The sequence below is a fragment of the Rattus norvegicus genome, chromosome 14 (genome assembly GCF_021556685.1).
Source record: "Rattus norvegicus strain SHRSP/BbbUtx chromosome 14, alternate assembly SHRSP_T2T, whole genome shotgun sequence".
NCBI lineage: Eukaryota > Metazoa > Chordata > Mammalia > Rodentia > Muridae > Rattus > Rattus norvegicus.
This window is the reverse complement of record NC_141547.1, coordinates 69,876,964-69,900,830: the sequence shown is the minus strand read 5'-3', so window position 1 is coordinate 69,900,830 and position 23,867 is coordinate 69,876,964. Positions and strand designations below refer to the sequence as shown.

The 23,867-nt window shown below is 40.9% G+C and overlaps 1 long non-coding RNA gene and 2 pseudogenes across 1 annotated transcript; 2 read left to right on the top strand and 1 right to left on the bottom strand.

Annotated features, from left to right (window-relative positions):
* The first annotated feature begins 763 nt into the window (after nucleotides 1-763).
* LOC120096619 (uncharacterized) lies at nucleotides 764-4,676 on the top strand. The gene is made up of 2 exons (XR_015637061.1): nucleotides 764-876; nucleotides 4,494-4,676. It is a non-coding gene; the product is annotated as an uncharacterized LOC120096619 (long non-coding RNA).
* On the bottom strand, nucleotides 6,761-7,145 carry Dcaf16 (DDB1 and CUL4 associated factor 16; annotated as a pseudogene).
* On the top strand, nucleotides 9,205-14,230 carry Hsp90ab1-ps5 (heat shock protein 90 alpha family class B member 1, pseudogene 5; annotated as a pseudogene).
* Nucleotides 14,231-23,867: the final 9,637 nt, after the last annotated feature.

Below are 23,867 nucleotides of genomic sequence, written 5' to 3'. Positions count from 1 at the left end.
GCTCATTTCTACTTTCAGTTGTCCCTTTAGTCTTTCAGTGTTGTGGAAAGCAGTACTTGTCTTCTATATTTGTAGACTTTTTTCTTTTTCTAAACACTCATCTTTGTTATTTTTAAATTGTATGCGTTTGTGTCTGTGTCTGTGTCTGTGCACAAGAAGACATTGTATCCCTTGGAGACAGTTTACAGGAGGCTGTTAGCCACTGGACATAGGTGAGAAACCAGACAAAGGTTGTCTGTCAGAGTGCTCATCACCAGCGGTCATCTCCCTAGCTCCTTGTAGACTTTTTCTGCTGTGAAAACTAAATGAGCTTAGCTGCTGGAAAACTGCTACATACACTTTTTTCCCTAAAAGAACTCTAAACTGACCTTTTCCTCTATAAAGAAAATAAGTACACTAAAAGCCCACAAATAAGGATCAATAAAACACAACCACTTCTCTGTACAACTGAGGACAGCTTTGTGAAAATTAGAAACGATGGTTAATGTAGATTATTTTGGGACAGTACCATGTCTCTTCAATAAAGTCTCTGTTCTGCAATTAGGCCTACTCTTTAACCCTTCAACAATTCTATCTTTGGGGCAACTATGCATGCACTTTTCTTACTAATAATTAAGTATTTAATGACATCAAGCCAAACACAATGCTATTCGAATTGTCTTAGTTGGGTTTCTATTCCTGCACGAACATCATGTCCAAGAAGCAAACTGGGGAGGAAAGGGTTTATTCAACTTGCACTTCCTCATTGCTATTCATCACCAAAGGAAGTCAGAACTGGAACTCTAGCAGGTCAGGAAGTAGGAGCTGATGCAGAGGCCATGGAGGAATTTTACTTACTGGCTTGCTTTCTTATAGAACCCGAGACCACCAGCCCAGGTATGGTGCCACCCAAAATGGGCTAGGTCCTTCCCCCTTGATCACTAATTGAGAAAATGCCTTACAGCTGTATCTCCTGGAGGCATTTCCTCAAGGGAGGCTTCTTCTCTGTGATAACTCCAGCTTGTATCAATTTGACACTCAAAACCAGCATATTCACAGGGTTTCCAGTTAACATAGAAGCCAGTGAAATCTGATTTTTAGATAACTGGTTTTTTTTTTGTTGTTGTTGTTATATCTCCCTTATGTCATCATTTGCATGACAATCTATTGTGGGGGCTATTTGTGGACCCACCAGAGGTATAAATAATGACATTGAGTCTTTTATATAATTTAAAGCTTAGGCCTTTTGCTGAGGGTGGGAGTTCGAATCAGTGTGAAATCAGAGTCTCAGGCAAGGGTGCAGGTGGAAGCTGACAGGTGACTCAATGTTGTTCTGAAGCTGCATTTGGAGACAGCCTTCAGGTTCACTTCTTTTCAAGTCTCTCTCTCTCTCTCTCTCTCTCTCTCTCTCTGAGTTCACCTCAGCCTTTTATTGGTTACACATCTCCTTTTTATACGATAATACATAATCAAAAGCCTTCTCATTATTTTCCTCAAACTCATTATTTTCCTGAAAACTCCATGTAACTATGTCACCAGAAAGCACAATGCACACACAAAGTCACAGGTCAGTGTCTGCAAAAACAAGTTATACATTAATGTTTAACTCTCAAAAAAGTCTTCAAATCGCAGGTCATCTGGGCAAAAACTTGTGGTTACAGCATTAGCATAAGAACAAAAAGGATAATGTTAACATTTTTAGCTTGTCTATTCCTCCAATTTATTGAGCTCATCCTAGTATCTATTTCTACAATGATTTTCAAACTCTTTTTCATATGCAATATTAATTCCTCTTGCAGCTTCCCCCAGGGCTCCTTCACAAACCTGAATTCTATCTCTTAGAACTAACTGTACCCTAGTTCCCTTAGGCAGGTGATGCCAGGGGGTGAAGTCAGTATGTTCCAATCTTCCTGGGGAGGTTGGTTCACGAATCCTATGACTCCCTTGTGGGGTCCAAACTCTTCAACACACTCTTTATCTTTTATATTATACATATATCTTCTAGTTTTCCCCAGCCATATTTCTGGATCAAACCTTCTATTATTGGAGATCTCTTCTTGTGGGGGCTCTCGCCATTGCTCACTAATCCAGTAGATCAATCATTTCTTCCTCTATCTTGTCTCTCATACTTTTTATGCCCATCTCTATCCTTAGTGACCTAGACCCAATGTTCCTTTCCCTTGGGGATCTTCATTTCTCTTAGCTACTAAAACTTCAGGTCTCTCAAAAACATTTCCTGCTTCAAATATTTCCTGGTACAACTTGATCATCATGAGTTGGCTAAAACAATTAAGGCAGTCAGCCTCCACATCCAGAAATCCCTTGTCCCCCTATGCCTGGGTTGACTGCTTGAATGGCCAGAGCCAGAACAGTTTGTTCCAAAGACACATCAGAGCCATTTCTTTCTCTAGTAATGCCCGAAATCCCTTTCCCAGGACATTTTACCAGAGTTGTATTTGAGGACAAATATGGTATAGAAAAAGGCAAAACAGACAAACATACAAGAAAAAGCAACATCATCTGTATACTAGAAATCCAGGGATGCATTATTCAGGTTGATAGTGCTCCATAGCCCAAACTGTGTCATTTAGTCATGTACCTTCCAGCCTTCTGCTGGGCCACGGTTTAAACTTAACCCAATTATTCAAGCCTATAACTTGCCATGAGGCTATATCTCTCTGGTCCTGTCTATTCCCCTCCTTGTCTGTTTTCAATTCTGTCATATCTACTTTGGTCCCCCTGCATCACTCTCTCTGCCTGGAAGTCCCACCCTCCTCCTTCCTGCCCTAGCTATTGGCTGCAGATCTTCCTTACAACTCATCAGCAGCAAGACAAGCTCAGACATATCTCTAGATTGTCTTTAGGTAGGCGAGGAAAGGATGAATATTTACAAAATAGAAAGCCTGATGATGGGCCATAGAAATGACAACACCAAAATCCTGCCAGTAGTTAGCTCTCTGCCAGTATAGAATCAACAACTGAAAATACAGCGACACACCTTAAATACAATGTGAGAAAAGGTCATTCCCAACAACAGTCAAACTGATTTGTGTGTACTATATTTTCTCCCCTAAACACTTTATTTTTATTTGCTAAGTTTTGCAACCTGGCCCATTTAAAGAAATGCATATACTAAGTAAATGTGATCAACATAGTCAAGTTATGTCCCAAGAAAGAAATTTGGCTCTGAATCATAGCTTTCAGCCACTACAAAGTCATCTTCAAGTCATAGGAATCTAGGGTCCAACATCTAACATACTTAATTAAATTTCCCCAAGAAATTCCTTGGGTTGAGGCCAACGTTAATAGCCTTAAATGAATAAAAGAATGTTGATTCTTTACGTAGTTGTTGTTCCCTTATTCATGTCAATAGAGTAAATACTCTGCCAAAATGTTAGCTTGTTAAAGGTATAATTTAAAAGTCCTATAGGGTCTCATTGGTGGAAGTTTATACCCTTGTACCCTTCCTGAAGTGTTCACAAAGGGAAGTTGTTTTTATTGGACTACTGTCTATAGTGTACTATAAAACAATTGGTGTTGGATTGTCGAGTCCTGATGCACAGCATAGATGGGAATGTAATATTTGGCATATCCAAACCTCACTCTCCATCCCTAACATAGAAATGACAAACCCTACCTACTCCTTAGTTTACTAACTTCATGGATCTAACTAGGTATAGCACTTTGGCTGGTTTGCTGGGAACTGCTTTAATCTTGTTAGGCCAAGCAAGATTCTGATCTACTGGAAGACTACTGGTTAAATATGGCCTAACTGCAAGCAAACCCAGGATTCGCATGTCACATTGCAATCATCTAAGTTTTCTCACATAACTTGCTCCAATTTGAGTCAACATACAATTCTAGTCCAGTCTTCCTGCTATGTTGTTATTTTTACATTATTATTATTATTATTATTATTATTATTATTATTATTATTATTATATCCCAAATCAGACATTCTTTTTCCTTATCTCATTGACATGCTCTCAGCTCATGAGAAATAGTAGGCAGTTAGTGAAATATCATTGAGGTCTCCTTGTCCTGACTTTCTTCTTGGTCTTACTCCCATGCGAGGGTTGTAACCAATTACAACCATGTGAAGGTTTCACAATTGTAACCAATGCAAAAAGTCCAACCAATTACATACAATTATTAAACTTTATTTTTAGATATGAGTCACAATAGGAAATTTCCCTGGACAAGACCTATGTGTTGGGATCAAGACTGATTAAAGGCTCTCAGCATCCCTGATGAAAGAACAAAGGGAATATTAGTTCTGTGTCCTTGTCTAGGAGCAGACTTGGCAAGATCTGTTCTGCTGCTGGGGCTAGAGCCTCTAAGGAGTTATGGCTTTAGCTCCAGGGAACTGACTCCCTCTAGCCCCCTGTACAGACTAGAGTTATTAATCCCAATGCTTGGTCTGTGATGGACTTGAGATATCCTATATATTCCTTAAGTAATATTGCTTGTACAAGATCTCCTAATCCTAAACTTTCTTTGGTTCTTTCTTCCAGGAAGAATGACCTGCTGGTTCAGGTTACTACCATTTGTATTCCTCCAGGGTATGGCTTTTCCCTTTTCAGGAAACAGATGAGATTAAGCCATGATTATGAACTTCTACAATCCAAGATTATCTGGACTGCTTCAACAAAAGACTATTGATTGCCATTAATAAAGATGAAACATCTAGAAATGCATTATGGATGTTCCCTAGTTGGAAAGCCCTGTTATTTCATCGCCATGAGAACTATATTCTCTATATTATATATGTTCTTCAAATATGGTATAATTACCCTTTATCCTAAATGTAGTGAATACATTTAATCAGATGCTAACATAGGGAAAATGTGAGAGTGGTAAATTATCATTCCAACACCCATGCCTCTGACAACACATGAATAAGCAAAAGCTTAAGGCTTTCACTTTGTACAGCCGAGGATGAAAATTCACAAACAAATGTGACCCTCATGGAATAAGACATTTTCTTCAAGACTATTTCTTTTCTAAAGATACCAAGACACTATCACAGGTTCTGTATAGATATGGACAGTGTATCTATTAGCTGTGTTCAATACTTAGGAAATCTAGAATGTGCCTAAGGAAAATAGGATCTATCTCATTTGTTGAGGACAAATGGCCACCCATGTTTAGCATGTACATAGCTGTTGGTTTGTTCGGCTGCCAGTGTTAGGGAAAAGTTTCCTTTGAAGTGAATTTAAAACATCACATCCATGATCAAGGCACTTTTATATACAGAGACATATAGACACTACAGATACATAGGAATCAACATTGCTTCAGATCTATACCTAAACCAACCTCACCTTCTCTGAAAAAGGGTAAAAGCTTTCTTTAACACTAAAATTAAAAAGGAAAACTTCACAAAGCCAAAACCAAGTTCTGACATATTATTATACTGATAGTATGATATTATTTGAAGCCAACGATCTCCATGAACATTTTTCTTCTCTTCTTAAAATGCACTCACTCCTTTATCCTTTAGACAGGACTAAATGGCTCAGCGTTCTTTGCTCTCCTATAACTTGCTAAATTTTACAGAATTAAGATTCTGATACTGTTTCAGTTTTACTTATTTTTGTGCTCAATGTAGGGAATACAAAAAAAAAAACAGAACAAGATGAAGATATATATTTTTAACAACCTGTTTCAATTTACATGCTCAGTTTTCCAGAATCACACATAAATTTTAGGATATATAAAAAGACTTAACAGTCCTATGCATTTTCTGTATGTTGATACCTGTTTTGACTCAAACAAACATAGTAGGACACATTTATAAGGGCGTATACCATCCTTACTTAGCCTCCCCCCCCCCCCACAAAAAGGAAAGAAAACTGATCTACTTAAAAAACAACACTACTAATGAAGCTCTTAATTTAAAATCAATATAGTTTCACAGGAAGTGTCTTTGAAATTAGACGATTTCTGAAATGTTTGCAATGAATGTTGGAAGTACATAAAGTTCTGTTCCAGGAAACCAATAGAGGTAAAACACTTTGACCATTTTGCAATTAATACTGAAAACACTAGTTCTGGTGAAAGTTGGTTCATTCCATAATTTGAATACATTTATTTGAAAAAGTCTTGATAGAGAGATTTACGAGATACATTCCAAACCGAAGTCTATTTGAATCTAGGGTATGATCTTACAGGGCTTATTAACTAGGAGACAGTGTGGTGGAGGCCTGCGATTACTTCACAAAGTAATTGGAAGTACCTTTACTAGGCTTGGAGTAGAGTAAGCTAGGTTTGAAACCACACCCCCACAAGAAACAAGAACCTTCAATGGGTGTCATAGGAACATATCAGCTCTCTGTATAATTATTAGGTGATTATTAGGTAATAATTTTATTACCTCCCTAAAAATAATATCTGACAGGGCATGCTCAAATCCTACATTTTCTTTAGTTGGATGATGACATCTTTGGGTTATTAAGTATTCAGTAGTATTTTAGCTAATCAGGGAATATTATTTGATTGAGAAGGCACCCATTTCCCAAATGTAGGTTGTGTGATTTACTTTGTAGTCCTTAAGTGTTTTTTTTTGTCTTTATTCATGCATAATGGTTCTGCCTGCTTGTATGTATGTACCACACGCATCCCTGATACCCAAGGGAGTCAGAAGAGCATTGGATCTTCTAGAACTGGAATTACAGACACTTATAAGCCGTCACGTGAATGCTGGGAATTGAACCTGATTCTCTGCCATAACAAACAATCTTAACCACTGAGCCATGACTCTAGTCCCCTGAACCCTTCTCTAAATACAGAACACCACTATCAAAGCAAATACTGCCTTTTCTAGAGAAGTAGTTAGGAGTTTGTTAACTGCTTTCTAGAGATGAGTGTAGGAAAAAGTAGTGTCAAAAAAGTTCAGTGCAGGCTGCATCCTTAACTACATTTATCAGGCAGTTACAGTAACAAGAGGAAACATAAGAGTCAGGGAAATGATTTAGAAATTCACATTTGGGGATGGCTTTCCTCAGTGTTCATCTTAGCTGTTTAACGGCAAACTGCAGTGCTCTATTTAAAGTAGCATGATCTCTAGAGAGCTGGCTGAGACTTTTAAGGGGCTTTTGAACAGGTGAGACTCTACAAGAGGCCAGAGGAGGTGATTCAAGAATTGGTTCCAGTTTGGGGACCCAATAGGAAAGTCATAAGACTCTTGTAGTTTAAGGACTGGATTATTTTGACTTGTTTTAAGAGTTCAACATAATATAACCAGGAATCCCGACCTAAAAGTTTTTTAAATTACAGAATACTTTAAAAGGTTCTTAACCGAGCTCAAGGCCTGACTCCCCTTCCTCATAGCGTGCACTGCCAGTGAAACGCTATGCCTTGGTTTCTCCCTTGTGAGTACTTTCCAGATGTTAGCTGTCTTCATTACCAGAATAAAAGCATTTTATTGAATAAAAAAAAGGTTCTTAACCTGGCATGCAGGACTCCCAAGAGGTGTTACACTGGGCACCATGGGGTTAATCACTTACCAGCGAACTTCCTTCAAACCTGGTTACTCCAAAAGAACCCTGATCTAGGCAAGCTGATTCTCTTAGTGGTCTCAACTGGTAGTGATTCCATATAGAAGCACTGCGCTTGGTTTGGCTGGCAGTGATACTATTTCTACTTGACAATTAAAAGTCAGTTGTTTTGGTTGCCTGCGGGCAGAGATACTTTGTAGTAGTTGTTTTCTGCTAAACTGTCAATAACACCTGGTATTCAAAGTTCTGATGCTTCCCAGAGATAATTCCATGTCCTTTGAAATGGCGTTTCAGCAATCTGGTATGATAGCTTCAACATGTGAATAAAACTAGAGACATAATGTTAAGGACTCAATGTACTAGGTAACATTACTATGTATCTTATTTTGGGGCTTTGGAGAAAATGGATCCTGGGCCCTGCCTCAAGTGCTGGGATCAAAGGCCAGTTCTACCACACAAAGGCCTGATTTCTCTCTTATAGAGTAAAGATACTTTTGTTGTTGTGAATAGCTTTTACAATCACAAAACTGTCCAAGAGTTTGAGCTATTTTATTTCTTTGTTGATTTCTGGACAAGTTGGTCTCATCACCCCAAATTATTTGTGTAAAGGCACACCACTTATGCTCCAAACTCTAAATAAAGGGGTTATCTTTTTGCCTTTAGATGTATCTGTTGGGATGTTTCAGGGAACCTGTCCTGGTAGTGGAATTGTTGATTCTTGTAGTGATATCTGAAATAGTAGTCATGTGATCAACTTTTCATAAACACTTGGGATGTGGGGGAAGCATAAATGTTCACCAGCTCCTTCTAAAGGAAAACACATTAAATGTAACTCTAGAGGCAAATCAAATAAAGGTAAACTCCTTGTTTTTTTTTTTTTCCTTACAAAGCTCTAAATACTGCGTAACAGAGCAAAATAGAATGTTATTTTCAAGTAAGGGTTACCTAAGGGGGGAAAAAAAGTAACTTCTTTGCAATTAGTATGTGTCAGAAACCACCTAGGAAAGGCTATAGCAAACAAATGAGTTTCCAGAAATGGTCCACCATTTTGCATGGCTTCAGTGGGTGGGCTCTGGGATGCAAGGTCCTCAGAGACTTCATCCCAGGATTGTTTCTCAACACTGCTATACCTTTCCTGCCTTCACTACGTAGGCTCATGATTCCTGGGCATCAGCCCACCCTATGGGGCAAATATCCTGCAGATCAACATGAAAATCCACTTTCTTGTAGTAATTTTGTGTAGATGAATTGATAATTTCATTATTCCTGATAATTTTCTAGACCTAAGTTGATACAAGTAATTTTAACCCCCCTGTAGAATAAAAGGTGCAAATAGAGCTCTATAAAGGGCTAATTGCATTAGGAAAATAAAACACGCTTGTAACAAATTTACAATCTAGGAAAACATTCCTAGGTTAGGAATGAGGCCACTATCTGGTAACTAAAGAGCACAAACTGGGAATAGGTGCAAGGACAGAAAGTACATGATAGAGTATCTATATGAGACTTCAAAATAATAAAACACAAAGCAGACAATTTATCTCTTGACAAAACTATGCTAACTTATGACGTAAAAATGATTGCTTTAAACTTATAATGAATTTATGGTGCTAGAAAAAGATGTTTAGTCAGATACTAGTCTTAATGGAAAGTCATGTAAACAATTGTGCTGTAACTCCTTAAACCTTTATTGATCTATGACATGAACTACTGCCTTAAACTTACTATGAACTTACGGAATGTGAAAATGCTTAAGAAACCGTATGATCAATTTCTGCTTCATCCGGTATGCATGCGTCTCTCTGTGTGCCTGATTTTCTTTTCCTTTCTTTTTCTCTCTGGCTCATGAAGAGTTAAGGAACTCCAAGTCTCTTGCCTGGTCAGCAAGCAGCATGACTCAAAGAGTAATGAGCCCAAGTAACTAAGCTCTGTTTTAATTCCTCTGCTGCTATCAGCAAGAGTTAATTGCCAGAAGCCATTAGTGTTTGGTCCCAGAATAGCAAATGATGGTAAAACTGCCAGAAGTCATCAGATTTTGGCCCTTGCCGATGTCACTCTCACTGCCTTCCCAAGGTACCTGATTGTCTGGGGTGGGACTCTGGCAAACAAGGCTGACCAAAATCTTCCTGACTGACTGATATATTACTTGAAACCTTAGTCAATGCTTTAAATAAAGATAATTTCACAGGAAGAAAACCGAACATCCAAGGTCACAGGAGCCAATGTGTAATTAGTATCTTAAAAGACAAAGAAGGTTACATATTCCATGCTCTCAGACAGAATACATGAATATTATGAAGACAACAACTTTCTATGAAGAAAGGAATAAAGAGAGTATTTGCTTCTACAGCAAAAGAAAGCAAAATGCTTCTGACATTGCCTTTAAGCAACAAACATAAAAGTGCCCTTGGGAGGGAATAGGGAGGCAAAGTTTAGAACAGAGGCAGAAGGAACATCCATTCAGAGCCTGCCCCATATGTGGCCCATACATATATAGGACCAAACTAGATAAGATGGATGAAGCAAAGAAGTACAGGCTGACAGGAACCGGATGTAGATCTCTCCTGAGAGACACAGCCAGAATATTGCAAATACATAGGCGAATGCCAGCAGCAAACCACTGAACTGAGAACAGGACCCCCGTTGAAGGATTCAGAGAAAGAACTGGAAGAGCTTGAAGGGGCTCGAGTCCCCATATGTACAACAATGCCAAGCAACCAGAGCTTCCAGGGACTAAGCCACTACCTAAAGACTATACATGGACTGACCCTGGGCTCTGACCTCGTAGGTAGCAATGAATATCCTAGTAAGAGCACCAGTGGAAGGGGAAGCCCTTGGTCCTGCCAAGACTGAACCCCCAGTGAATGGGATTGTTGGGGAGAGGGCGGTAATGGGGGGAGGATGGGGATGGGAACACCCATATAGAAGGGGAGGTGGAGGGGTTAGAGGGATGTTGGCCTGGAAACCAGTAAAGGGAATAACGATTGAAATGTAAATAAGAAAAAAAAAAAAGAAATGTAAATAAGAAATACCCAATTTAATAAAAATGGAGGAAAAAAATAAAAAAAATAAAAGTGCTCTCAAACCTAGTTTATAACATCTACTTCATTCCAAAAAGGATATTTTGTTATAGTCTGTCAAGTCTGTATTTTACTGAGACAGGAGAGGTTAGCTTTTAATTGTCCTTTCCTTTTATATTTTCGTTCCAAACAGACCTCATCTGTTAGATTACTCAAAGTACTCTTCAAAGGGCTATCTCAACTCCCCTTAAAAAAACCAGTAAGAGGTATAATTCAAAACATATAAACTCGAGTCACTCCCACGCAGCCTACGCTTGCTGTGCGAGTAGGACCTGATCCGGGCCCACTCTGCTCTGTACTACTACTTGGCTTTCCTGTTAAGACGCCTGAGGAAGTGCACCATGGAGAAGAAGAGGTGGGGACCTTTGTCTTTCAGGCAGAAATTGCCCAGCTCATGTCCCTCATCTTCAATACATTTTATTCAAACAAGGAGATTTTCCTCCGGGAGTTGATCTCTAATCTTCTGATGCCCTGGACAAGATTTGGTATGAGAGAGAGCCTGATGGACCCTTCCAAGTTGGACAGTGGGAAAGAGCTGAAAATTGACAACATCCCAGACCCTCAGGAATGCACACTGACTTTGGTGGACACAGGCATTAGCAGGACCAAGGCTGACTTCATAAATAACTTGGGAACCATTACTAAGTCTGGTACAAAAGCATTCATGGAGGCTCTCCAGGCTGGTGCAGGCATCTCCATGATTGGGTGGTTTGGTGTCGGCTTCTGCTTGGCCTGTATAGTAGCAGAGAGAGTGGTTGTGATCACAAAGCACAATCATGATGAGCAGTGTGCCTCTTCTGCTGGTGAGCCCTCCAGCATTTTGCAGACCATGGTGAGCCCATCGGCTGGGGTTCCAAAGTGATCCTGCACCTCAAAGAACACCACACAGAGTATTTAGAGGAGAGGAGGGTCAAGGTCATGGTAAAGAAACACTCATAGTTCATAGGCTATCCCATCATCCTCTAGCTGGAGACGGAATGAGAGAAGGAGATCAGTGATAATGAGACAGAGGAAGAGAAAGGTGAGAAAGAGGAGAATGAGCAGAAGCCTAAGATTGAGGATGTGGGATCTAACGAGAAGGATGATTGTTGCAAATATAAGAAAAAGAAATCGGGGCTGAAGAGATGGTTCAACAGTTAAGAGCATGACTGCTCTTCCAGAGGTTATGAGTTCAATTCCCAGCAACCACATGGTGGCTCACAACCATCTGTAATGTGATCTGATGCCCAATTCTGGGGTGTCTGAAGACAGCTACAAGTGTACTCATATAAATAAAATAAATAAATCTTTAAAAATGAAAAGAAAAAGAAATCAAAGATCAAGGAGAAGTACATTGACCAGGAAGAGCTGAATAAGATGAAGCCTATCTGGACCAGAAATCTGGATGTCACCACTCAAGAGGAATATGGTGAATTCTATAAGAGTCTCACCAACGATTGGGAAGACCACTTGGCGGTCAAGCACTTCTCTGTAGAAGGTAAGTTGGAATTCAGGGCATTGCTCTTCAATCCACTTTGAGCTCCCTTTGACCTGAAGAAGAAGAAGAAGAAGAAGAAGAAGAAGAAGAAGAAGAAGAAGAAGAAGAAGAAGAAGAAGAAGAAGAAGAAGAAGAAGAAGAGGAGGAGGAGGAGGGGGAGGAGGAGGAGGAGGAGGAGGGGAAGGAGGAGAAGGAGGAGGAGGAGGAGGAGGAGGAGGAGGAGGAGGAGGAGGAGGGGGGGGGGGGAGGAGGAGGAGGAGGGGGAGGAGGAGGGGGAGGAGGAGGAGGAGGAGGAGGAGCAGCAGCAGCAGCAGCAGCACCACCACCACCACCACCACCACCACCAACAACAACAACATCAAATTGTATGTCCATCGTGTGTTCATGGACAGCTGTGATGAGCTGATACCTGAGTACCTCAACTTTATCCATGGTGTGGTTGATTCCAAGGACCTGCCTCTGAACATCTCCTGAGAAATATTCTGGCAGAGCAAGATACTAAAAGCATCTGCAAAAACACTGTGAAGAAGTGCCTTGAGCTCTTCTCTGAGTTGACTGAAAACAAAGAGAACTACAAGAAATTTTATGAGGTGTTCTCCAAGAATTTAAAGCTTGGAATCTATGAAAATTCCACTAACCATTGCTGCCTCTCTGAGCTCCTTTGCTACCACACCTTTTGAAAGACCCCCTCCCAGAAAGGGGATTGTACAAGCCCAAGGCCCTCAACTATAGAAGTAAAAAGTAAGTTTTTAGATACACAGACTCAGAACTAAAATAAGCCTGGGAAAGTTCAGATGTGTCCAAGCTTTGTGGGACAAGCTGACCCATCATTTAGACAAAACAGACCATAAAAGAAAACAAAATACAGAAACCAGTCTAAATTATTGATATTGCTTTATGGGCCACCTAACAAGAGATAAGCCCCTAGCCCCTGACATTCCGGACGCCCCAACCTGCACGTATTCTCTTGCTGTGTGACAACCTCATTTGAATAGCCAATTGGGTGTAACCATACATCTGCGCCTCACTTGAATCCACCAACCATGCATCTGCTTCTGTAAGCCTGCTTCTGCTCCCCAATACCCTATAAAAACCCGTCCCTGGTTCTGTTAGGCGCACCAGTCTTCCGGATTGACTGGGACGCCCACAGGTACCTGTGTATCCTGATCAATAAAAATCCTCTTGCAGATTGCAGCCTGTGGACTCGGACTGGTCATTGGGCTTGAGGATCTCCCTCCTGAGGGAAGATTCTCTCTGAGAGTCTTACACTTTCTGTCTGGAAATGAGACGACTTCCTTGTCAGAGTATGCATCTTGCATGAAGGAGACACACAAGTCCATCTACTATATCACTGGTATGTTGGAGCTTGGGTCTGATCAAAGCTGCCTTGCGGGCTTATGAAATTGGGGAGGGGAAGTGGCAGCATGAAGGTTTTTTTTTGTTTGTTTGTTTTTGTTTTGTTTGTTTTGGCCATTGAGTTATATTTAATAATACTGTAGTTAAGAGCAAAGAGCAAGTGGCCAGCTCTGCCTTTGTGGAGCGTGTGTGGAAACTGGGCTTTGAGGTGGTGTATATGACTGGGCCTATTGATGAGTAGTCTGTGCAGCAGCTCAAGGAATTCGATGGAAAGAGCCTGGTCTCAGTGATAAAGGAGGGCCTGGAGCCACCAGAGGATGAGGAAGAGAGGAGAGCAAGGCAAAGTTTGAGAATCTCTGCAAGCTCATGAAGGAGATCTAGGACAAGAAGGTTGAAAATGTGACAATCTCCAATAGGCTTGTGTCTTCACCCTGCTGCATTGTGACCAGCACCTATGGCTGGACAGCCAACACGGAACGGATCATGGAGGCCCAGGCACTGCGAGACAACTCGACAATGGGCTACATGATGGCCAAGAAACACCTAGACATCAACCCTGACCACCTCATTGTGGAGACCTCCAGCAGAAGACTGAGGCAGATCAAAAAGACAAAGCTGTCAAGGACCTAGTGGTGCTGCTAATTGCCACTGCTCTGTTCACCTCTGGCTTCTCACTTGAGGACCCCCAAACCCACTCCAACCGAATCTACTGCATGATTAAACTAGGCCTGGGTATCAATGAAGATGAGGTCACTGAAGAGCCCAGTGCTGCTCTTCCTGATGAGATGCCCCCAATGGAGGGTGATGAGGATGCCTCTTTCATGGAAGAAGTGGATTAAAGGCTCCTGGGAAGCTCATGCCCTCTCTATAGTATCCCAGTGGCTACCCCAACAGCCCTAACTGGCCCTGACCCACCTACAAGAATCTCTTCTATCTTGTCTTTGTGCCTTAAGGCAGGAAAATTCCCAAAGAATAGCAGGGTTGAGTGTTGTGTATTGTGGTTTTTTGTTTGTTTTATTTTGTTCTGAAATTAAAAGTATGTAAAATAAAGATGCAGTTTTATACCAAAAAACCGATATACAAACTCTACATATACACGGTCCTCTTGCTATTTTTCTTGTTTCATGTATGTATTTCCATATCAAAACAAGATAATCACATCTATTTAAAACATTTTCATGTATAATTGTTTTGGAGAATTAATGATCTAAAATTTAGAATTCAACAATCTTATGGTGTATATCCTTTACTCTTTGTTAGTTTCTAACGTTTATCAAAGACACAAATTTATTCCTATATGTATTTGTTCTTTCTTGCAGAATAAAAGTAGAGTCAAGAACTATGTAAGCTTTACGAGACTATGCTGTTTGAATTTAATATAGCATACTGAAAAAGTTCTAAGATTATGGTGTCAGAAGCATACCAAACCCATACAGCATTCATTACTAAAATCAACTCTAATCAAAACATAGTCATACTGACCTCTAGTGGTCAGATATTTATATTTCACCGATGCTGAAATAGCCAGATAAAATACTGTAAGGATATAATGTGAGACATTTTTTTTTTTTAAATCAACAAAATAATAAAGGTAGGAAGCACCTAAAACGTAGAGACAATGAAAGGCCAAAGACTGTTACAAAATATTAAAAACAAACACACACACTGCTTCTCATTTTATTATCATTTATTTAAAGCTTTATTTATCTTGTATGTGTGGTACACGCATGTTTAGGTCAGAGACTGACAGTGAGCGTTTTCACTGATTACTTTAGACCTTACTGTTTGAGACAGGCTCTCAGCGATCCTGAAGCTTGCTATTTTGGTAGGCCAGTGAACCCAAGACCCACTGTCTGGATCATCTCAGCGCCCTCAAGTGCTAGGGCCACAGACAGGTGCAACACCTGACATCCTGTGTGAAATATCAGGCGTGAGTTCAGATCCTCATGCTTGTTCAGCAAGCACTTTACCCAGGAATTGCCCTCATCTCGAAGCTCCTCTAGGGGTTCCCAGAGTACCTACAGAAGACGTAGTTCTGTATGTTCACCAGCCACAAGAATAATGAGCATCAGAAATGACACTAGAGCAAAATAACACCTAGAGATGCAAGGTCTTAGCAAGGTAACAAAAAAAGAATGTGCGTTATCTTAATAATGCATAACATTACATAGCTAGAAATTTTATATATTTGCTTAAAAATATTAGTTTTCGGGCGGAGCAAGAAGTTGAGCTCTGAATGCCAGCTGAAGATGTGGTAGAGAGGTCTCAGGAGAAACATAACGTTGACATTCTGAACTCGATGCCTATGTCAAAGAAGTGCAAGAAAATAGATTCCTGCTGACAAGCGACTCCACCTGAGTAAAAAATAAAAATAGGCTCCCAGACCCGGTGAGAGAGAGACCCAACCACCTGGTCAGGTGGGCACTCCTGAGGCTGCAGAGCGGAAGAGACCACCAACACTGCTCACCCCTGCCCACATCCCTGGCCCAAGAGGAAACTGTATAAGGCCTCTGGGCTCCCGTGGGGGAGGGCCCAGGAGCGGCAGGACCCCTGCCAGAGACACCACCGGACCCTGAAGGAAACAGACCGGATAAACAGTTCTCTGCACCCAAATCCCGTGGGAGGGAGAGCTAAACCTTCAGAGAGGCAGACAAGCCTGGGAAACCAGAAGAGACTGCTCCCTGCACACACATCTCGGACGCCAGAGGAAAAAGCCAAAGACCATCTGGAACCCTGGTGCACTGAAGCTCCCGGAAGGGGCGGCACAGGTCTTCCTGGTTGCTGCCGCTGCAGAGAGCCCCTGGGCAGCACCCCACGAGCGAACCTGAGCCTCGGGACCACAGGTAAGACCAAATTTTCTGCTGCAAGAAAGCTGCCTGGTGAACTCAAGACACAGGCCCACAGGAACAGCTGAAGACCTGTAGAGAGGAAAAACTACATGCCCGAAAGCAGAACACTCTGTCCCCATAACTGACTGAAAGAGAGGAAAACAGGTCTACAGCACTCCTGACACACAGGCTTATAGGACAGTCTAGCCACTGTCAGAAATAGCAGAACAAAGTAACACTAGAGATAATCTGATGGCGAGAGGCAAGCGCAGGAACCCAAGCAACAGAAACCAAGACTACATGCCATCATCGGAGCCCAATTCTCCCACCAAAACAAACATGGAATATCCAAACACACCAGAAAAGCAAGATCTAGTTTCAAAATCATATTTGATCATGATGCTGGAGGACTTCAAGAAAGACATGAACACACTTAGGGAAGCACAGGAAAACATTAATAAACAAGTAAAAGCCTACAGAGAGGAATCGCAAAAATCCCTGAAAGAATTCCAGGAAAACACAATCAAACAGTTGAAGGAATTAAAAATGGAAATAGAAGCAATCAAGAAAGAACACATGGAAACAACCCTGGATATAGAAAACCAAAAGAAGAGACAAGGAGCTGTAGATACAAGCTTCACCAACAGAATACAAGAGATGGAAGAGAGAATCTCAGGAGCAGAAGATTCCATAGAAATCATTGACTCAACTGTCAAAGATAATGTAAAGCGGAAAAAGCTACTGGTCCAAAACATACAGGAAATCCAGGACTCAATGAGAAGATCAAACCTAAGGATAATAGGTATAGAAGAGAGTGAAGACTCCCAGCTCAAAGGACCAGTAAATATCTTCAACAAAATCATAGAAGAAAACTTCCCTAACCTAAAAAAAGAGATACCCATAGACATACAAGAAGCCTACAGAACTCCAAATAGATTGGACCAGAAAAGAAACACCTCCCGTCACATAATTGTCAAAACACCAAACGCACAAAATAAAGAAAGAATATTAAAAGCAGTAAGGGAAAAAGGTCAAGTAACATATAAAGGCAGACCTATCAGAATCACACCAGACTTCTCGCCAGAAACTATGAAGGCCAGAAGATCCTGGACTGATGTCATACAGACCCTAAGAGAACACAAATGCCAGCCCAGGTTACTGTATCCAGCAAAACTCTCAATTAACATTGATGGAGAAACCAAGATATTCCATGACAAAACCAAATTTACACAATATATTTCTACAAATCCAGCACTACAAAGGATAATAAATGGTAAAGCCCAACATAAGGAGGCAAGCTATACCCTAGAAGAAGCAAGAAACTAATCGTCTTGGCAACAAAACAAAGAGAATGAAAGCACACAAACATAACCTCACATCCAAATATGAATATAACGGGAAGCAATAATCACTATTCCTTAATATCTCTCAATATCAATGGCCTCAACTCCCCAATAAAAAGACATAGATTAACAAACTGGATACGCAACGAGGACCCTGCATTCTGCTGCCTACAGGAAACACACCTCAGAGACAAAGACAGACACTACCTCAGAGTGAAAGGCTGGAAAACAACTTTCCAAGCAAATGGTCAGAAGAAGCAAGCTGCAGTAGCCATTCTAATATCAAATAAAATCAATTTCCAACTAAAAGTCATCAAAAAAGATAAGGAAGGACACTTCATATTCATCAAAGGAAAAATCAACCAAGATGAACTCTCAATCCTAAATATCTATGCCCCAAATACAAGGGCACCTACATACGTAAAAGAAACCTTACTAAAGCTCAAAACACACATTGCACCTCACACAATAATAGTGGGAGATTTCAACACCCCACTCTCATCAATGGACAGATCATGGAAACAGAAATTAAACAGTGATGTAGACAGACTAAGAGAAGTCATGAGCCAAATGGATTTAACGGATATTTATAGAACATTCTATCCTAAAGCAAAAGGATATACCTTCTTCTCAGCTCCTCATGGTACTTTCTCCAAAATTGACCATATAATTGGTCAAAAAACGGGCCTCAACAGGTACAGAAAGATAGAAATAATCCCATGCGTGCTATCGGACCACCACGGCCTAAAACTGGTCTTCAATAACAATAAAGGAAGAATGCCCACATATACGTGGAAATTGAACAATGCTCTACTCAATGATAACCTGGTCAAGGAAGAAATAAAGAAAGAAATTAAAAACTTTTTAGAATTTAATGAAAATGAAGATACAACATACTCAAACTTATGGGACACAATGAAAGCTGTGCTAAGAGGAAAACTCATAGTGCTGAGTGCCTGCAGAAAGAAACAGGAAAGAGCATATGTCAGCAGCTTGACAGCACACCTAAAAGCTCTAGAACAAAAAGAAGCAATTACACCCAGGAGGAGTAGAAGGCAGGAAATAATCAAACTCAGAGCTGAAATCAACCAAGTAGAAACAAAAAGGACCATAGAAAGAATCAACAGAACCAAAAGTTGGTTCTTTGAGAAAATCAACAAGATAGATAAACCCTTAGCCAGACTAACGAGAGGACACAGAGAGTGTGTCCAAATTAACAAAATCAGAAATGAAAAGGGAGACATAACTACAGATTCGGAGGAAATTCAAAAAATCATCAGATCTTACTATAAAAACCTATATTCAACAAAATTTGAAAATCTTCAAGAAATGGACAATTTCCTAGACAGATACCAGGTATCGAGGTTAAATCAGGAACAGATAAACCAGTTAAACAACCCCATAATTCCTAAGGAAATAGAAGCAGTCATTAAAGGTCTCCCAACCAAAAAGAGCCCAGGTCCAGACGGGTTTAGTGCAGAATTCTATCAAACCTTCATAGAAGACCTCATACCAATATTATCGAAACTATTCCACAAAATTGAAACAGATGGAGCCCTACCGAATTCCTTCTACGAAGCCACAATTACTCTTATACCTAAACCAACAAAGAAAGAGAACTTCAGACCAATTTCCCTTATGAATATCGACGCAAAAATACTCAATAAAATTCTGGCAAACCGAATTCAAGAGCACATCAAAACAATCATCCACCATGATCAAGTAGGCTTCATCCCAGGCATGCAGGGATGGTTTAATATACGGAAAACCATCAACGTGATCCATCATATAAACAAACTGAAAGAACAGAACCACATGATCATTTCATTAGATGCTGAGAAAGCATTTGACAAAATTCAACACCCCTTCATGATAAAAGTCCTGGAAAGAATAGGAATTCAAGGCCCATACCTAAACATAGTAAAAGCCATATACAGCAAACCAGTTGCTAACATTAAACTAAATGGAGAGAAACTTGAAGCAATCCCACTAAAATCAGGTACTAGACAAGGCTGCCCACTCTCTCCCTACTTATTCAATATAGTTCTTGAAGTTCTAGCCAGAGCAATCAGACAACAAAAGGAGATCAAAGGGATACAGATCGGAAAAGAAGAGGTCAAAATATCACTATTTGCAGATGACATGATAGTATCTTTAAGTGATCCCAAAAGTTCCACCAGAGAACTACTAAAGCTGATAAACAACTTCAGCAAAGTGGCTGGGTATAAAATTAACTCAAATAAATCAGTTGCCTTCCTCTATACAAAAGAGAAACAAGCCGAGAAAGAAATTAGGGAAACGACACCCTTCATAATAGACCCAAATAATATAAAGTACCTCGGTGTGACTTTAACCAAGCAAGTAAAAGATCTGTACAATAAGAACTTCAAGACACTGAGGAAAGAAATTGAAGAAGACCTCAGAAGATGGAAAGATCTCCCATGCTCATGGATTGGCAGGATTAATATAGTAAAAATGGCCATTTTACCAAAAGCAATCTACAGATTCAATGCAATCCCCATCAAAATACCAATCCAATTCTTCAAAGAGTTAGACAGAACAATTTGCAAATTCATCTGGAATAACAAAAAACCCAGGATAGCTAAAGCTATCCTCAACAATAAAAGGACTTCAGGGGGAATCACTATCCCTGAACTCAAGCAGTATTACAGAGCAATAGTGATAAAAACTGCATGGTATTGGTACAGAGACAGACAGATAGACCAATGGAATAGAATTGAAGACCCAGAAATGAACCCACACACCTATGGTCACTTGATTTTTGACAAAGGAGCCAAAACCATCCAATGGAAAAAAGATAGCATTTTCAGCAAATGGTGCTGGTTCAACTGGAGGGCAACATGTAGAAGAATGCAGATCGATCCATGCTTATCACCCTGTACAAAGCTTAAGTCCAAGTGGATCAAGGACCTCCACATCAAACCAGACACACTCAAACTAATAGAAGAAAAACTAGGGAAGCATCTGGAACACATGGGCACTGGAAAAAATTTCCTGAACAAAACACCAATGGCTCATGCTCTAAGATCAAGAATCGACAAATGGGATCTCATAAAACTGCAAAGCTTCTGTAAGGCAAAGGACACTGTGGTTAGGACAAAACGGCAACCAACAGATTGGGAAAAGATCTTTACCAATCCTACAACAGATAGAGGCCTTATATCCAAAATATACAAAGAACTCAAGAAGTTAGACCGCAGGGAAACAAATAACCCTATTAAAAAATGGGGTTCAGAGCTAAACAAAGAATTCACAGCTGAGGAATGCCGAATGGCTGAGAAACACCTAAAGAAATGTTCAACATCTTTAGTCATAAGGGAAATGCAAATCAAAACAACCCTGAGATTTCACCTCACACCAGTGCGATTGGCTAAGATCAAAAACTCAGGTGACAGTAGATGCTGGCGAGGATGTGGAGAAAGAGGAACACTCCTCCATTGTTGGTGGGATTGCAGACTGGTAAAACCATTCTGGAAATCAGTCTGGAGGTTCCTCAGAAAATTGGACATTGAACTGCCTGAGGATCCAGCTATACCTCTCTTGGGCATATACCCAAAAGATGCCTCAACATATAAAAGAGACACGTTCTCCACTATGTTCATCGCAGCCTTATTTATAATAGCCAGAAAATGGAAAGAACCCAGATGCCCTTCAACAGAGGAATGGATACAGAAAATGTGGTACATCTACACAATGGAATATTACTCAGCTATCAAAAACAACGAGTTTATGAAATTCGTAGGCAAATGGTTGGAACTGGAAAATATCATCCTGAGTGAGCTAACCCAATCACAGAAAGACATACATGGTATGCACTCATTGATAAGTGGCTATTAGCCCAAATGCTTGAATTACCCTAGATCCCTAGAACAAACGAAACTCAAGACGGATGATCAAAATGTGAATGCTTCACTCCTTCTTTAAATGAGGAAAAAGAATACCCTTGGCAGGGAAGGGAGAGGCAAAGATTAAAACAGAGACTGAAGGAACACCCATTCAGAGCCTGCCCCACATGTGGCCCATACATATACAGCCACCCAATTAGACAAGATGGATGAAGCAAAGAAGTGCAGACCGACAGGAGCCGGATGTAGATCGCTCCTGAGAGACACAGCCAGAATACAGCAAATATAGAGGCGAATGCCAGCAGCAAACCACTGAACTGAGAATAGGTCCCCTATTGAAGGAATCAGAGAAAGAACTGGAAGAGCTTGAAGGGGCTCGAGACCCCAAAAGTACAATGCCAAGCAACCAGAGCTTCCAGGGACTAAGCCACTACCTAAAGACTATACATGGACTGACCCTGGACTCTGACCCCATAGGTAGCAATGAATATCCTAGTAAGAGCACCAGTGGAAGGGGAAGCCCTGGGTCCTGCTAAGACTGAACCCCCAGTGAACTAGTCTATGGGGGGAGGGCGGCAATGGGGGGAGGGTTGGGAGGGGAACACCCATAAGGAAGGGGAGGGGGGAGGGGGATGTTTGCCCGGAAACCGGGAAAGGGAATAACACTCGAAATGTATATAAGAAATACTCAAGTTAATAAAAAAAAAAATAAAAAAAAGAAAAGAAAAAAAAATTAGTTTTCTAGGTGCTCTTTCTGTCTATCTCTGTGTCTCTCAGAATGCACACATTCTTAGCTTGTTTTTGTCCCATGATTAATCTGAAGTAACTTTCTCAAATTAGACATGTTGATTTCAAATTACAGGCACTTATCAGCACCATAGTCATCACTTTAACCAGCAATTAACTGTGTATCTCTACATTTTCAGGAACTAGGGATGAAGCAGGAGAATAATTATGGAACATTCCTAGGATGGAATCCCATAGCACCCTGTCTATGGCTCACTTTACTCATTTTACAAGGAGCTAAAGGTTAAATGAAGTAAAGAGCTTTGGATGGTACGTGGCACATGCAAGACGTCAGTAAAATTTGTTAGTCTTAACATATATGGCTAAAGCTCGAAAACAGTAGGGACTAAAAAAAAAAGCCAGTTGCATTTATGGATGTTTATACAGTGGGTGGTTAAATAAGAAAAAAAACAGTGCAACACTCATTCGGGAATTTACTCTTGTGGATATGCGTAAAACTCTGGGCGATGAAAATTAAAGCGCACATTTTAAACGTGATAGTGGAAGGTAGTAACTCGAAAGGAGAAAAAGAGCATCCAATAGGCTTTGAAATGTTCTCTTCTGCTCCCAGTGGATGCTGAAGTGCAGGGAAGAAAAAAAACTTCCCTTCATCCTGAGTCTAAGTTCTTTGAATTATGAGGTAAATCGAGATAAAACTGCAAGGAAACAAAACAAAAACAATTCCAAAACACCGACACAGGATTGCTGGCAAACACGAAATAAGAGAGATTGTCCATGCACAGATAAAACGTGGGTGACAGAACTTATGGAAAGGGGAGAAAAGTCTGAACAAAGTCTCCCGTTGGGAATTTAGTCTGGAGGCAGTTCTTGAACTGATACAATATATATTTCCAGTATATACGGAACGGGTGGCTGCATTTATGTTTTCCAAGTTATCAGGCAACAGGCCAATAAGTTTCACATTTTTGCAGTGGTGTGTACTATGCCCCAGTGGAGGCATTCATTTTGAGATAATACTATGTATCTAGTACGTGATCTTAATTAAGGCCGCAAATTCCTTTTATATTGTCGGGAGTTCTCTTCTGCTCAGAAGAGTTGTTAGGCAGATTTGTAAAGCAGACCAGTAAAGCTGGAGCACCTCCAAGCGGCCGCAGCCTAATTTGACCCCGCCTTTCTCGTCCCAGGTCCCCCAGACTGTCTTCATCGCGGGCAGGCAGTTCCGGTCGAGACCCACAGCCTCCAAAGACACCCTCCAAAAAGGCTGACATCCTCAAGTCCCGAGTGGGTCTCGCGCGACATCTCCCAAAACGTCTCCTTCGCTCAGGATTTACCCGTCAGGCAACCGGGGCGGGCTCGACGCGGCAGTTCTCCGCTTTCTCCCTTCACTCCCAACCGCAGGATCCCGCAACAGGTTTAAGGGTCACCAGTTCAATTCAGAAAGTTGAATGCCCACTTCAGGCGTGCGCCTTGACAGGACCACTTCCGGTCGCGTCCACGTTTTCACATAAGCACCTCTTCCTATTGGGAGAGCGGCAGGCCACACCCTAGGCGCATGCGTCCCAGCAGCGTGGGGGGGGGGGTGCGGAATTGGGGGGTGGAGTCAGATTGGGGTAGTCGGACACTGCCTCCGGCCCAAGTCTCGCGAGATTCGTCCTCCCGCGAGAGTTGTTTGAAAACTCTGGCGGTAACTAC